An 18,064-nucleotide genomic window follows, 5' to 3' on the forward strand; every position below is an offset into this window, starting at 1 on the left:
TCCCATGGAGGTCGGATGCCACTAGCACTTTAGGGTATTAAAATTTCAGACTGTCAATTGCTGTTCTCCACATCACACTGCTTGTGTATGCACGACTTTAAAACCTTAGGTTTTTGGCCCATTAAATACAGCAAACTTTGATTTTTGAACTGTCCTCAGGGTTTTGAGAATCATTTGTTAGTCTCACTATTTTGATACCCACCAGGGAAAATAACCAACCTGCTATGGAACAGGATCGTTAACTGAAGCAGCCACTATGAGAAGGAAAGTGCATAATGTTATAAATGAAGTCACTGCCATGAAATAATACAGATGTATTCTTTTCAATGAATTCAGTGCAAACACCCAGTCAAGCTGAGACTTCCCTGATTATGTATAGGGAATGTGTTCAGAAAATCACCAGCTGGGTTTTTCAGTGGTTTAAAAGCTGCTGTGCTGTAGCATTCCAGAATAAAATAAGTAAATACCACCTACCAACCAGTAAAGTTTTTTGATGCAACATCCCTTTACTTCAAAGCTTATAATGAAATTGATTTTCAGTGCTTTCTCATTTCAATTTGCAAGCCCCATGAATAACTACTCTAAAATAATTTCAACTTAGAAATGTTCAGGAACTGGTGAGAAATTGATGGTGACTGTTTTATGCTTAGGTAAAAGATAATGAATAAAAATGTAAAGGAAGAACTCGCTGTGTTTAGATGAGAAGAACTATATGATAAGGAGGCAAGAAGCCAGAAATAATTTTCCATGATAAAGAGAGTAATTTAAAACTTTCTTTAATTTTTAGTAGGACTGAACCCTCAAACAAATGATGTTTCACTGCCTGGAGAATTGGCAGAGGCTGTAAATCAGATTCTAATGTGTTTGTTCCTGCAATGCCATCCATTGATTATGGGCATTTGATGCTAAACATTTTGATGAGTTTTTTTTTTAATTCAGCAAATCATCTAGATATTTGGAAACTCTGGGATGACAGACACAAATTTTTTACTTTGCATTCATATAGATATAATTTTGTTGATATTTATTTTGAAGGAATGTGTGGATCCATATTTTATGTGTCTTCAAGTTTATACAATTTGGGAGGGGTGGCACTTCTTTAAGAAATAGAATACAAAATTACGCACAAATATTTGGCAAGAAAGTGAGTATTTACTTAGAAATATAGTGAAAAGCACAACAAATTATAAATCTCAAAAAGCTAAAAAATACCACAAAGATCATAATATCCAGAAATTTAACAAAATGCTTTTAAATGATGAACTTTCTGATACGTCTCTACAAAAATTTTTTCCTTACACTTTTTATCCTCAAACTCACTGATTGTCTCTTCATATGACAATAATTTCAGAATATAATTATTTATCCAGGGAATAGAAAAATAATTCGGGCTTCTCCCTAGCATCGTTGATGTAAACTTGGTTCTCCTTTTGAAAGTTTAGAAAAGTTTCAGCTTCACAACTCCTTCTTGATAAGGTTGATGTACAATTTTAATATTGTTGCTAAATTTGAGAAACCTCTGTAAAGTTTCTTTCATATATGAGCTGATAGCAGATCAAAAAATTTGTAATTGAGGCCTTTGTATTAAGATGTTCAGTGGTTCCGTACAGTGTGGTGTCAGAAGATTGCTGGAAGCCATTCCTACACTGGAACAGCCAGCATTTAAAACTATGTAAGACGTTGGGAGGCCGAGGGGGCCAGATCACCTGAGGTCAGGAATTCGAGACCAGCCTGGCCAACATGGCAAAACCCCGTCTCTACTAAAAGTACAAAAATTAGCTGGGTGTGGTGGTGGGAGCCTCTAATCCCAGCTACTCGGGAGGCTGAGGCAGGAGAATTGCTTGAACCCGGGAGGCAGAGGTTGCAGTGAGCCAAGATCGGGCCACTGCACTCCAGCCTGTGTGACAAGAGCAAGACTCTGTCTCAAAAAGACAAAAAATAAAACAAAACAAAAAAAACTATGTAGGAAAAGTACCACTGACTTTCTTCACAGAATTGGAAAAAACTACTTTAAACTTCATATGGAACCAAAAAAAGAGCCTACATAACCAAGACAATCCTGGGCAAGAATAAAAAAGCTGGTGGCATCATGCTAACTGACTTCAAACTATACTACAAGGCCATAGTAACCAAAACAGCATGGTACTGGTACCAAAACAGATACATAGACTGATGGAACGGAACAGAGCCTTCAGAAATAACACCACACATCTACAACCATCTGATCTTTGACAAACCTGACACAAACAAGCAATGGGGAAAATATTCTCTATTTAATAAATGCTGTTGGGAAAACTGGCTAGCCATATGCAGAAAAGTGAAACTGGACCCCTTCCTTACACCTTATACAAAGATCTGAAACTGGACTCCTTCCTTACACCTTATACAAAAATCAACTCAAGATGGATCAAAGACTTAAATGTAAGACCTAGGACTATAAAAATCCTAGAAGAAAACCTGAGCAATAACATTCAGGATGTAGGCATGGGCAAAGGCTTCATGTCTAAAACACCAAAAGCAATGGCAACAAAGCCAAAATTGACAAATGGGATCTAATTAAACTGAAGAGCTTCTGCACAGCAAAAGAAACTATAAATCAGAGTGAACAGGCAACCTACAGAATGGGAGAAAATTTTTGCAATCTATCCATCTGATAAAGGGCTAATATCCAGAATCTACAAAGAACTTAAACAAATTTACAAGAAAAAAACAACCCCATCAAAAAGTGGGCAAAGGATATGAACAGACACTTCTCAAAAGAAGACATTTATGCAGCCAACAGACATATGAAAAAATGCTTATCATCACTGATCATTAGAGCAATGCAAATCAAAACCACAATGAGATACTGTCTCATGCCATTTAGAATGGCGATCATTAAAAAGTCAGGAAACAACAGATGCTGGAGAGGATGTGGAGAAATAGGAATGCTTTTACACTGTTGGTGGGAGTGTAAATTAGTTCAACCATTGTGAAAGACAGTGTGGTGATTCCTCAAGGATCTAGAACTAGAAATACCATCTGACCCAGCAATCCCATTACTGGTTATATACCCAAAGGATTATAAATCATTCTACTATAAAGACACATGCACACGTATGTTTATTGCGGCACTATTCACAATAGCAAACACTTGGAACCAACCCAAATGTCCATCAATAATAGACTGGATAAAGAAAATGTGGCACATATGCACCATGGAATACTATGCAGCCATAAAAAAGGATGAGTTCATGTCCTTTACAGGGACATGGATGAAGCTGGAAACCATCATTCTCAGCAAACTATCACAAGAACAGAAAACCAAACACCGCATGTTCTCACTCGTAAGTGGGAGTTGAACAATGAGAACACATGGACATAGGGAGGGGAACATCACACAGCAGGGCCTGTTGGGGGGTGGGGGGCTAGGAGAGGGATAACATTAGGAGAAATACCTAATGTAGCTGACAGGTTGATGGGTGCAGCAAACCACCATGGCATGTGTATACCTATGTAACAAAACTGAATGTTTTGCAGGTGTACCCCAGAACTTAAAGTATAATAATAACAAAAAAAAATCCCTAGGCATTTGCGGAAATGCCTTTAATTAAAAAGATGTTTTAATATTTATCTTCAAATTGTGACTCTTCAATATGTCTGACCTAAACAACATGCATATATAGCAATGTGCCCCCACTTTGAAAATTAATATATTTTCTAAATATAACAAAGCACATTTTCTTTCTTTTGTAAGTTTTTCTGTTGGCGATGAAGACCAATAAAGAGGGGGGTGCTATAAAACATCAAAAAACAAAAAAAAGAAAAGTACCTACAAACCACATTAAATACATGCCACCAAACCCAAACTAAATGTAACCCAACACAGTTCCCCTTAGGCAAATCCAGAAAATGCCTGCACAATGACAATGCAGAGTAGAAAGAGACAGTGGCTTTAGCTAAGTGAGTAAAGTATCCTTCTTTTGCAAATTTTATAAAACAGGCACAGTAAACATGCTTCTGTCTCGAGGAAAAAAAGAATATGAAGCCAGAGGACTATATCCAGCATTTTGCTTAATTTTATTATTCACTGAGCAGTACCCTCTGAACTCTGACTGAGTGCTGGTCTAGCCCCAGCCCAGCAAATTAAGAGCAATTGTTCCCTGAATGTTTGTATCCCATTAAGTGTCTAAATATTTTTCTTCAGATACAAATTTGGTGCCTAATTTCTTTCCTTCTTGTGTTGTACAAATTCTTTACTTTCTTCTGTTCAAACTCTAGACTTTCTGAGACTACCAACTGAGATCTGGTACTTTAAGATTTAACCTTGGAAGTTACCTGACCCTTGTGTAATAGAGAGAAATCATTTCTTATGAATATAAGAATGAGAAAATGAAATATGTTTTAAACATAAAACACCATATTAAGAAATGAGAAAAAGAAAATGTGGCATCTTTGTTCAATGGAAGGACAAGTATTTTATTTTATAGATTATTAGGGCCGGGCATGGTGGCTCCCAGAACTCTGGGAGGGCAAGGTGGGCGGATCACCTGAGGTTGGAAATTTGGGGCCAGCCTGCCAAGCACAGTGAAATTCTGTCTCTGCTAAAAATAGAATAAAATTAGCTGGGCATGGTGGCTCATGCTTGTAATCCCAGCTACTTGGGAGGCTAAGGCATGAGAATCCCTTGAACTCGGGAGGCGGAGGTTGCAATGAGATGAAATCACGCCACTGCACTCCAGCCTGCGTGACAGAGAGACTCTGTCTCAAAAAAAAAAAAAATTGTTAAATATAAGGAGAGCAGATAGATTAATTTATGTCTGGATCGCAATTTTCCTGTACCAGATGATACTTAATCATCTTTAATGTAAGTAAAGCTTTGCCATGTTCAAAGTCCCATGCTCTTTCAAGAAATAATTCAGTTTAACTTATGACTTAAAAAGAAGACTCACTAGCATTGTTGGAATAATTTGGTGAAGTGGTAGTTTCCAGTACAACTTTTATTTGGAGGACACCGAAAGGTCAGCTTGTTCCAAAATATTTCTGTATGTCATGGCAAAAAGGGATATTTTAGTAGAGCATGCCCGTCTCCTATTGTGATTATATAAATTATTTAATTATATGAGCTATTTATCATCTTGATTTCTGTAGAGACGAAAAATCTGACAGGTCTGTGGGTCAATAAAATTGAATGGAACACAGCAGAGACAAGACCTCGATGGCAGTAGAATTTTTGATCATAAGATGACACAGTTGGGGCAATGTCACAGAAACCAGCTACTGTGGAAATCTCAACTTTTCAATTTTATTTGGTAAATATAAAATATGCCAGTGTTTGTTTTATGCATTAATTTTCTGGAGTTTTTGAAAGGTTTCAGATAGGGAATAAAATAATCAGTATTCTAGCTTTCCTAAATGCTATTTGATTTCTTTTTGAAATGGTAGCATTCCATTTAATTAAAGAAGTAGATTGTGGTTAAGGGAATCAGATGAAACGTGCATATTAAATATAGAACTTCTATAATCTAGTGTAAATTTTTTCTCTTCAATTTGAAATACACCGGAGAAGTGCTTGAAATGGTTGTAAGAGAGAAAATCCAATTCAAACAGGCTGAAGAACGTATTGGCCTGTACAACCTAATTTCTTCAGGTTTGGCTTGATTCAAGGGCTAAAATAAATCACATTATCTTTTTCAACCATGCTGTCCACTGTGGGGCATCATTTTAAGGCCTCAAGCAGTGGTTTCTTGTATCTCCAGGCTTGTATCATCCCGGATTTAAACCTATGTAAAAAGGGAACATGTCTCTTACTGGTAACTCCAGCAGAATCTTAGATGCTATTTTTACTGGACCAACTGGGGTCGTATTCCCATTCCAAATCAAATTATTCCCTAGGGGAAATTAGTAGTCTGATTGGCCAGGCCTGAGTCATATGCTTCATCCCTGGAACAAGAGATGAAATTGTACCTGAACCACATGGATGCAAGAGTTGCAGAGAAATGGGAACCCAAAAGAAGTTCAAATACAAAACTGCTAGCAAAAGCGGGGTAATGACTTAAGAAAATCATTTGGAACCTACCCTTTGATTAACTTAACATCATTACACATCTTTCTTCATGTGGATAAGCTTCCAAACAAGTCTTAATTTGCCACGTAATGACACACTTTCATGTGTACTCATGCCTTCCCGCAAGGCAGACAGCTCAGCATTTGGTACAATTACTGCATCTAACTATAAATCTATAATATCTGGGTTATGCATGTGTATTAGTTCATTCTTACACTGCTATAAAGAAATACCTGAGACTGGGTAATTTATAAAGAAAATAGGTTTAATTGGCTCACGGTTCTGCAGGCTGTACAGGAAGCATGGCAACATCTGCTTCTAGGGAGGCCTCAGGGAACTTACAATCATGGGAAGGCAAAGGGGAAGCAGGCTTATCTTATGTGGCCAGAGCAGGAAGAAGACAGAGACAGGGGGAGGTGCTACATACTTTTAAACAACCAGATTTCACAAAAACTCACTCACGGTCACAAGAACAGCACCAGAGGGGAGACCTTCCCCCATGATCCAATCACCTCTCACCAGCCCCCACCTACAGCATTGGGGATCACAATTCAACATGAGATTTGGGCAGGGACACAGCTCCAAACCATATCAGCATGTTTAGATCTTAATATAATTCTCGTGGTCTAAGAACTTATAGATAAATGATAAATCCAATCCCTCCCAATACACTCAAAATGTAATTGTAGATAGAAATAGGCTAATATCAACTTAGAACTCTTTTAGAGAGGAGGATAGAATGGGAAACAACTTTAAGTGGTGACTGACTCAATATTATATATCATGTCCTGCAGATGAGGAACTTTTTGACTGGGCGGTAAAAGAAAATTTTTGGACAGCAAATTTAGCTGCCTCTTTTCTTCCCTCTGGAAAGCTCTCCCAAGTCTGGTATCCTCCATAGATAATGAGTAATAGGAAGGAAGCCCCTTGTGGTGGATGTACATCTTTACACTCCATTTCCTGGTACAGAGGAGACAGGAGTGTGAGAGCCAATTGTATACATCCCTTCTCACCTCTGTATCCAGTGAAACATGTTGATAGCTTGAAATGGCCATGAAGGGAGTATTTATACCACAAAATCAGCAACTATGAATCAAATGCTCCCCATAGCCAGTATTACCATTCTACCAGGACATCACTGAGAGGAAGTGAAGGGATTACTTAGGACTTAGGGGTTTAGTAATTATCAACTTTTGTTTATTAATCTTGGAATTTCTTTGGCAGCACAGTTTTTAAAAGAATTTAGTTAGCTCTGAGTCTGTAAATTCCATGGGTTAATCACCAACTCTGTTGATGTAAAGTTAGAGTCTTTCAACATAGAAACTGGGCAGGGGATTTGTACTTCTTAGCAACTACCTTCAGTTCCTTCTTTGTTTGCCTAGACCTCAGTTTCAGGACCTTTATCTTGGCCTTTGTCTCCCAGCACAGTGAACATATGGTCTGCCAGTGAAGAGGCAATGGCTAATCGACTTTTGGCCCCCAAGCTGCAAACCCAATGAATATTTGCAATTAAAATAATTATCCTCTTTTGCAAGAAGAGAATTTATAACAAGTGATGCTAGGTAGGAGCCTGACTATCAGACTTCTTTTAAGTGCCAGTTTCATCTCATGCTAGGTTTCCCACCTCCTGCTTTGTTTATATTTCTCTAGCTTAGTGCAGATTATTTTATTTGTATAATATTGCAAACCTTCAGATCACTGAACCCTCAGCCATCTTGGATTATAGGGCATTGACAAAGAATGTCTTTCTGAGAATATTTTTAAAATCTTTCAAATGGGTCAATTTCCATGAAGTTGTTCTCTTTCTTGTAGGAGGAAAATCAAGAGACTGTGGTATCTTGCAAGCCAAATGAAGAATATGTATCAGAGTGAAAGAAATGCTCAACTGTGTCCATTGTCAAAGCTGATTGGCCACAAAAGGGTAAAGAAAGACTGAGTACTGGATTTGGCAATCTGCAGACCTATGATGACCTTGAGCAGTTTCAAAGGAGTAATGGGGACAAAATGAGATGGGTTTAAGTGAAAATAGAGGAGAGAAATTGGAGAAAGTAAGTAAGTCTTTGACAGGGTTTTGGTGTGAAGAAGAGCTTCCAATATTATTTCTACCCCAATAAGCTTTTGACTGCATGCCCCTCAATATATTACTTTCAAGGAGAAGGGTATTTTTCTACTGGGTCTGTCACATTCCTGTAACTACTCTAATGAGCCTAACTTATTACCACCTTATGGAATCTATAGGTATTACAAAAATGAGTGTTTTTTTTGTTTTGTTTTGTTTTGTTTTTTTAAAAAAACCCTTTTACCTTTTTGCAGTTAGTCCATAGTATAACAAGGGTCACAGTCAGGGCCATTTGTTGAGAATTTATGACAGCTAATATATGTAGTGACTTGAATTACCCAGGATCCCTGAGTTCTTTTTACTTACCTAAAATGATCAAGAAACAGCTTCCCATATATATTTTTAGTTTTATTGTTAATAAAATGAAGATTAAAAAAATACAGATACAATACTGCAACATAAATAAAAAATAGACTTAAAAAGTAGTTTGAGGTATAATGAACAAAATTATACACATTCCAGGCATTATTAATCTATTTACGTTTTTATCCACTATATTTAATTCCACTTATTAATACTTCCTGGGAAATCTCATTTTATTTTGTTAAAGTTAGAATAATCAATTTTAAAGCTATCATCTGCTGGAAGGTCTAAATTTGAGAATGAATGAATTTACGCAGGCTTTTCTAAGAGCCTTGAATTTTAAAAAGACTTACAGTTTATATATAATAAGGATCAACCTCTCCCCCACCGCTCATTTGTAGATAGAATGTGCATTTGGAGGTAATACTATCCTGGCTATTTGCTTGACATTTCTGAACAGAGCTTAAGTACAGGAAGTAATGAAGAGCAGTGATAATGGAAGGAAATGCTGAACAATATTATTATTCAGCTCAGTTCCTACCTTCTGCCTCCCACATGCTGTTTTTCAGCAGTAGGGGCTATCTTTGGTGGGGTATTTTTGTTTTTTGTTTTTTTGCATTTTCATGTGGGGAGGAGGAAAATATCTCCAGTCCTTAGAAGACAAAGAGGTTGGCATGTTTGGGAGAGACAGGATTCATTTTTGCTGTGTTTCAGGAACACCCTCCAGTCCCCTGACTTCTGACTTTACTCCACACAGGCACTTGTCCTTCATTCAGCCACTGTCCTGTATTCAGGACTATGGCTTCAGGACATTGGCAGCTGATTATTATTACTGTCCCGGGCTATAAATAAGGTTAACCTATATCCAATCAGTTATCCAGACCAAATTTTTCCTTATAGCCTAGTTTGAAACTGCAAAATGCAAAATGTTTCAAGCTCCTTGTCCTGTAGCAGGAGACAAGTCTGATTCTACACAGAGTTCCTTTGCCTTATGTGAGCCTGCAGATACATATTTTGGAATATGTGTGTGTATATATATGTATATGTATATATATATATGTGTGTGTGTGTGTGTGTGTATAAAAATATTTTTAAGAAAACACAAAGAAAACTATTTTCCCATGATTCCTATTTTTGCCATTAATCACCATCTCTAAAGATATTAAGTAATATATTTTGAATCTTTTATATATAATAAAATAATATTTGTTAGAATGGTAATAATGGGTCCATTTTCATATATAAATGTAAACATATTAATTTAAATGCATTCAATTAATTTAAATACACTTCATATTAACAAGGAAAAATTATGGGGGAATACATTTAGTGTAATTGATAACTATTATGATGATAGTCATGATCATTTTGTAGTTTTGAGGATGTCCTGGGACAGATAAAGGTATAGACTCAAATGATGCCTCTAGGGATTTTTTTCATTGCTTCTTACGATGCATTGGTGATTTGTTTGATAACATTCGAACATGTAAATGAAAAAGTACATGAAGTTCTTTTAATCTAGAAAGGATGAATGCTATCACTACACTAATTTCAGTCTGCTCTAACCTGGCATAAACATTTCAAGTTAGTTAGATGATGACACACGTTTATCACATTCAGTGATCAGTGTTTATTGAGTATTTGCTGTATAACGGACACTGTATTTTATCTCATTTAATCCTCAAAGCAATCCTACCAAGACGGTCCATGAAAAGATAATGAGGGTTTAGAGGGTTTAGAGAAGTTAAGTAGCTCTTCTGGTATCACACTGCCAATAAAAGGTGGAGCCAAAATTCAAATCTGAATGTCTAACTTTCAAGCTCTGTGACCAGGCTGAGTAGTAAAAGGATGAAATAATGGTTGAAAATGGTTGAAATGGTTGAAAATGGTTGAAAAGGAAAATAAATGGTTGAAAAAGGATGAAATAATGCTGACGTTAAGCACCTCACATCTCAGAATTGAATGCATAAACACACAAATGATATCAATGTGGTACAGCGAGAACTGTAGAAAATGGATATACAAAATGGCATGTGACCATAGAGGCGGGAGGCAGCAATTGCATCTGGGTAAATCAGGCAAGGGTTTGCAGAAGTGATAGCTGAGGCACAAATGAGAAGAGCAGCATTCGAGACTAAGGACACAATCAGTAAAAAGCCACCAAAGAGGAAAAGGCATTAGCACATTATGGAAATCATGCAAAGTTTGATATTGGGGTAGAGGTGGTTGTGGCAGGAGCATTGGAATTAACTACGGTGATGCTCTGAATTTACTCTATTGAATAACTGAATATTAAAATAGTCTGCGAGGATTAGAGAGCATAAGTTAGAGGTTAAGTGACTAAGACAGGACTTATGACTTGCTAAGTTTTTAGCTAGGTCTATTTCTCTAGTTATTTTTATTACTTTATCAGCATCCTTCAGAACACATCCTTTCTGTGGATTTTTTTGTTTTAGGTCAACAATTCCATGTGCATTTCAGCTAATGCCTCATTATTATGCTAACTGTATTTTCTTTGTTGAAATTCTATATTACAGTGTGTTACTATATACGGCAGGGTATGATTTGGCCTTGCCGAACTTTGGGCCATTACCAGTGGCTTCAGATTGAACAGGGTTATTTTGAGGTCATTCACTGACGCTATAAAGGATTGAATTATTTATGACTTTAATATTCACCAGTGTTTCTAGCTGAAGATCCAATATACCGCTGAATATTATCTGTCAACAAAATGCTGCATCTGTTCCATTTGTTGATGACTGATAAAACAAAGCAGTTGAATTCTGCTTTGAACTAAATATGGGTAGAATTTCCACCCCAAGCATTTTAATAAAAATAATATTTATAATTAATAGTAATAATATTTATGTCTGATACTAATTGACACCAATCATAATGCATAAAAGTAAACATATATATCACTATAATATTGCTTTATTATTATAGTTACTATTTTTACTTTTGCATAAGAGAGACTGATTGGGGGAAATAGGTATCTCACTCAAATACTAGGCATAAAACAGCTACATTTCTGTAACAAAAGTCTGGCATAAAAAATTATTTTTTTAAGAATTAAAAAAGCAAACACCTCTATCTCATTTGACCACATTTTCCTTATATTTATTACCTTCAGCAAAGTAAGAAAGATAGATATTAGTTAATATGAGAGAAGAGGTAGAAGAAATATTTTAGAGTAGTGACTAACATTCCCTCTTTTTAAAAGGCATCTGAAAAATAAATATATTGATAATTTTATAGAATTAAACCTTAGAGATGGAAGGCAGTTTAGAGTTCAATTTTAATCATTTTAAAAACAGGTTTTTTAAAATTGTCATTGTCAAAACGTTTATCTGTAAGCATCAACCCTGAAGTGGGTCTTCATTACCTCATGGTAGTTTTTCCTCTGTACTAATCAGACAGTACCAGGCATTTCTGGGAACAGCACTAGGAAATTTTCCCAAGGGACAATGATATATCTGGGAGTTGCATTACTGACCCAAAACTTGGCATATAATAAATCAAGACATGTCCAATAATATGGCATAAAAGCAAATGTTGAGGCATAGTGCCGACTAAGGGAAATGATGCAGATAAAGGTCCAGCAAGAGTGCCTGGCATATGGGAGCCAAACCAAACGTGTTAGTTTCTCATATCCCAGACTAAGGTTATTTTGGCTGCTTAACAAATTGCCCCAAAACTTAATGGCTTTAAATAGTAATAATCACTTATTCCCTTTCACGGTTCCTGTGGGCCAGGAAATCAGACAGCGCACACAGACTCAGCTTTCCTCTGCTCCACAACATCTGAAGCCTCAGCTGGAATACTCAAAGGCTAATGGCTGCTTCATGTGAAGGCTTCTTCACTCACATGTCTGGCAGGTGATGGTGATTTTTGATTGGGGACCTAACTAGGGCTGCTGACTGAAACAACTACAGGTGGCCTCTCTGTGTCACCTGAGATTCCTTACAACATAGTGGTTGGAGTCTAAGGACAAGCATCAAGATAGCTTAATAGATGATAGATAGATAGAGAGAGAGAGACAGAGAGACATACTACACAGGAGTTGTTTTGCCTTTTATGATCTAGCCTCAGAAATCAAGCAGCCTTACCTCTGCCAGATTCTTATGGTCAAGGAAATTACAAAGATCCAAAAGGAGGAAATAAAAACTCCATCTTTCACTGGAGGGATGTGGATGCCACACTGTAAGAAGAGCATGGGAGGAGCTATATATTGGTGCAGCCATCTTTGGAAAATGCAATTTGCTAACCTATCAATAATATGAAATAATAAAATTATACTTTTATTATTTAAAATCATAGAAAGTAGAAGGTTCTAGAGGATTTTTATTCTCCACCTCTTCAAGCAATTTAACCCCCTGAATGAAAAATAGAGTCTAAGAGAAATAGATTATCTGAATGGAACTATTCACCTGGTTATTCCAGTGTCAAGAGTTAAACCCAGGTTTGCTGAATCTCAATTTTATAGTGATTTACCTTATAAATATCCTATAAAATAATTCTGAGTTTGTTCGTTGATTTTAAAAAGGGCTCAATGTATTTTAAACTATCCATTTGTATAAAAAACACAATCCGTATATGATAAATCTGAATTATTAAAACTAATATTAGAGGAAGATATTCCCCAGCTAGGATTTTTAAAGATGTAGGTGTGATCTACAACCATCTGATCTTCAACAAGGTGGACAAAAGCAAACAATGGGGAAAGGATTCCCTATTCTGTAAGTGGTACTGGGATAACTAGCTAGCCATATGCAGAAGAATAACACTGGACCCTTATCTCTCACCACATACAAAAATTAACTCAAGATGTTTTAAATATTTAAATGTAAGACCTCAAAGTATAAACATCCTAGAAGAAAACCTAGGAAATACCCTTCTCACGATTGGCCTTGGCAAATAAATTTTTGGTTAAGATTCCAAAAACAATTGCAACAAAAACAAAAATTGACAAGTGGAACCTAATTGAACTAAAAAGCTTCTGCACAGCAAAGGAAGCTATCAACAGAGTAAACAGATGACCTACAGAATGGGAGAAAATACTCACGAATTATGCATCTGACAAAAGTGTAACTTAGAGGAATTAAATCAAGCAAAAAACAACCTTGTTAAAAAATACACAAAGGATGTGAACAGACACTTCTCAAAAGAAGACATACAAGTGGCCAAGAAACATACAAAAAAATGCTCAACATCGCTAATCATCAGAGAAATGCAAATCAAAACCACAATAAGATACCATCTTGCACCAGTCAGAATGGCTATTATTTAAAAGCCAAAAACAACAGATGTTGATGAGGTTGAGAGAAAAGGAAATGCTTATGCACTGTTGGTAGAAATGTAAATTAGTTCATTTTACTAATGAAATGTAAAACAGTTTGGAGATCTCTCAAAGAACTTAAAACATATTTACCATTTGGCCCAGCAATTCCATTACTGGGTATGTACCCAAAGGAAAATAGATTATTATACCAAAAGGCACATGTACTTATATGTTCATTGCGGCACTATTCACAATAGCAAAGACGTGGAATCAACCTAGGTGCCCATCAGTGGTGGACTGGATAAAGAAAATGTGGTACATATACACTATGGAATACTACATAGCCATAAACAAGAATGAAATATGTCTTTATTATTAATGCAGGAAGAGAAACCCAAATACCACATGTTCTTATAAGTGGGAGCTAAACATTGAGCACACACAGGCATAAATATGGGAACAACAGACACTGTGGACTACTGGAGAAGGGAGGTGGGGAGGTGGGTGTGGGTTGAAAAACTACCTATTGGGTACTGTGCTCACTACCTAGGTGCAATATACAAAGGTAGCAAACCTGCACATGTACCCCTTGTTTCTAAAATAAAAGTTGAAATTTAAAATAAATAAATTAAAAATCCAGACTTAACTTGAAAAAAAAAAATGTAGGTGTGTCTGACAAACAGCCTAGCTTGTGATCTCCCTGACATCTACTTGTATGAGCTGGATGTATGGGTCAGTTTCAGCAAGACCGAGGAGTGCAGAGGACAGTATAGTGTCTGTTCCTCGACCCTGTTCCATGCAGTTTCTTGTTTGGGTTGTAGGGAACCAGAGGGCTGAAGCAAAAGCTGCTCCAAAAGGAACTTGTGAGACCACAGAGTAAGCTGAGCTGCCCTGGGTCCCAGGTGACTCAAATGCAACTGGGATTTGGAGAGGGGCAGTCCTCGTTTCATGCACAGAAACAGGAGAGAACACATTGCCGCTTGACATATTGAGATTGTGCAGGTTTGGGGTCAGTAACAATCTTCTATGCAGAGAAACAACATTTTCAAAGAAGTCACTGCAGTGTGATAATATCCAGTTACTTCTCTTTCTGTCTCTCTTATTTTTATTTTTTTGAGACAGGGTCTCACTCTGTTGCCCAGGCTGGAGTGCAATGGTGGGATCACAGCTTACTGCAGACTTGACCTCTTGGGTTCAAGCAATCCTTCCATCTCGGCCTCCAGAGTAGCTGAGACTACAGGCATGAACCACCATGACTGGGTAATTTTTGTACTTTTTGTAGAGATGGGGTTTTGCCGTATTGCCCAGGCTAATCTTGAACTTCTGGGCTTAAGTGATCCACCCACCACAGCCTCCCAAAGTGTTGGGATTACAGGTGTGAGCCACTGTGCCTGGCACAGTTACTTTTCTCTAGTGGGTTTTGAACGGTGGATAGATACAAGGGGTCGGAACAGAAGATAGTGGAGGACTGTTACTGTCCATGTTTACGCAGCCCCTGAGGAATCCTTGCAAAACTATAATGAATTATTGTGAGAGAGCAGGGGTTAGGGGGATGATGTTTAAATCCTATAGTTATGTTGTGAAGAGTGACAATAAAATTGAGTATAAATGCTTATGTAGCCTCAGTTGAACCTGCTGGCAGATACAGCCTGTGAATATTTGGATGACGCTAATAAATTATAGTTAACATTTAATTAGCAATGATTTTATTTGACTTAGAATTCTGAAGGGTATTTGAAGGAATCATTTGGGTAAGTTTTGTCTAAAAATACCTAAACTGTTACCTTTTCCTCCTTTCATTCTGAGTCAAGCTGAAGCATTATAAAATTACCCAATTTATTACCCTTTACAAAAACATTTACTGAAGAATCTATTTGAAATCATTCTTATAGATTTCTTTTGTTGTTGTTGTTGTAATTTAGAGATCCTCAGCCTCTGTAATCTCGATGTCTTGTTTACTGTCTCAGTCTTTGCTGTTCCCAGAATCCTAATTTTCCCTAAGTTCCAAGTCTCCTCATGCCACCTAAAATCCAGAGGGGTTTGGAAATTTACAAAAATCACAAAAGCGATGTTGGGATGGTTTATGGAAGTGGAGACAGGGTTGCGTAGGTGGTTGGAGGGTGGATAATGTGTTATCCAAAGCTTAGGCTCAAACCCCAGCTCTGCCACTGACCAACTATGCATGCAAATTTGGGCCTTAGTTTCCTGATCTGCAAAATGAGGACTTTAGACACACACATACACACACACACACACACACACACACACACACACACACACACGCATCTCTAATAGCTTTGTTGCCAGGATTAAATGATCTAATACATAAAAAGGTGTGGCTCTCATTGCAGGAACTTTCCTTATTTAGGTCATGGAAGAGTTATGCACCAAGTTTTTTCAAAAAGTGCTAACTGGATAAAGCGATCTCCACCCAACACCTCCCTTAATCCCTGCTTACATGATACTCCTCTACATGAGCTGATTTGTTTCTAAAGGTCGTTCTCAAGAAGTGGAGCATAGATGTTAATTGGACAGTTTTGAATGTGCAGAGAGGTTTTAAAAAAAAAGCTTTGAAAAGTAAAAATAGCATTTATTTATTACTGAAACATTTTAGGCATAAAAGTGAATGTAAACCTGCTTCATTTCCTCTGCGCTTAGAAAATTTGCCCCTAAGTCCTTTATAGCAAAAATGAGCAGAAGTGACTCCTTGCTGGTGATTCAGAGGTCTCATATTTTTAGCCCTAGAAAGTCAGTGAAGAGAGTTGGACTGTGAGAGCAGGGTTTCAAAGCTCAGCTCTACTTTTTTGGCCTACAAACATCCCATCGAAACTCAGTATGACAGCTAGTGCTCTGACAGCTGGTGAATAGGGATTTTAAAAAAAGAAAGAGAGAAAAAAATCTACTATGTGAGAGGGATAATCACCTGGAAGGTATTACTTGGATCAGTGCTATAGTGAGTTATAGGAATGAAGTGTGGAAAATAAATAACTGATCTTTGGCACCAAGTTTATAATTATGGATTTCACAGAAAGAAGGAAGATAGTTAAGATAGTGCAGTTTTCCCTAAATTTTAATTATCCACAAGCCTCCCTTAGAATTTTGCCACATCCACACACTTCCTGTATTATTGTTTGCTTAATGTGAGTTTTTGAACAGTTACTTAAAAAAATCTTCTGTGTATTTATTATTATTGTTATTTTAATTTAGAGACAGGCTCTCACTCTGTCACCCAGACTGGAGTGCAATGGCATGATCATAGCTTACTGTAGCTTTGAACTTCTGGGCTCAAGCGAGCCTCCTGCCTTAGCCCCCTGAGTAGCTAGAACTACAGGCATACAACACCATGCCTGACCAATTTTCAATTTTTTTGAAGAGGTGGAGTCTCGCTATGTCGCCTAGGCTGGTCTTGAACTTCTGGCCTCAAGTGATCCTTCTACCTCAGCCTCCCAAAATGCTAGGATTACAGATGTGAGCCGCTGCACCTGGCCTTGTGTGTATTTAAACAGAAAACTTTATTCCCTACTGTTAATGAAATGTCAAAATAATGTGTCATAAGTATAAAACATAAATATAATAAAAATAAAATAATTTTATTAAATTATAGCTAGATATTGTAGTCTACAGAAGATTATGACCTTGAGGCCTGCTATCTTTTTGTTAAAAATGGAGTTTGGCAAGTGTTAAAGGGATGTTAACTCACTCCAAACTGACACCTTCTCTTTGAGGCTGTTGGACAAATGGAAGGGGAAATAGCTTTCTCATTATGGGATTGATCCAGCAATATTTATTGAGTGAATGTTATTTAATGTCGTGTTACGAACACGTAGAAATGCTGTTTATGTCTACTTGTCCCACATTTTGGGAATAGTGTACTGGTTAAGAGGGTGGTATGAGTGTTGGACAGACATGAATTTAAATCCCAGCTTTGTCACTTAACGACGAAGCTACCTTAAGATGGTCATTTTACCGCTATCCTCTTTCTTCATTTTTATTTAGAAAATATTTAGCACATTGAATAAATTTTGTTGCAATCATGATGTTAATAATGTGAATACTGATGTGCAAGATGGGCTGAGGAGCCTTGGCTGTATACATACATAAATTGCCCTTTTATTAAGGCTTTGTCTATAGGTTGTCAAGCAAATACATTTTAACTTAATTTAGCTTATTTGTTTTAAAAACCCAGTCATATTATTTGTCCTTCTAGCATTCTAGTTCTCCTTCTCGAAATCTGAGTATGGCTTTTCTATCTTTTTGTGGCTTCCTCTTCCTTCTGCTGTTTACTGCGGTTGTTCCTTAGGCTGCATCTTTGAGC

Source organism: Gorilla gorilla, chromosome 14, assembly GCF_029281585.2.
Source record: "Gorilla gorilla gorilla isolate KB3781 chromosome 14, NHGRI_mGorGor1-v2.1_pri, whole genome shotgun sequence".
Taxonomy (NCBI): domain Eukaryota; kingdom Metazoa; phylum Chordata; class Mammalia; order Primates; family Hominidae; genus Gorilla; species Gorilla gorilla.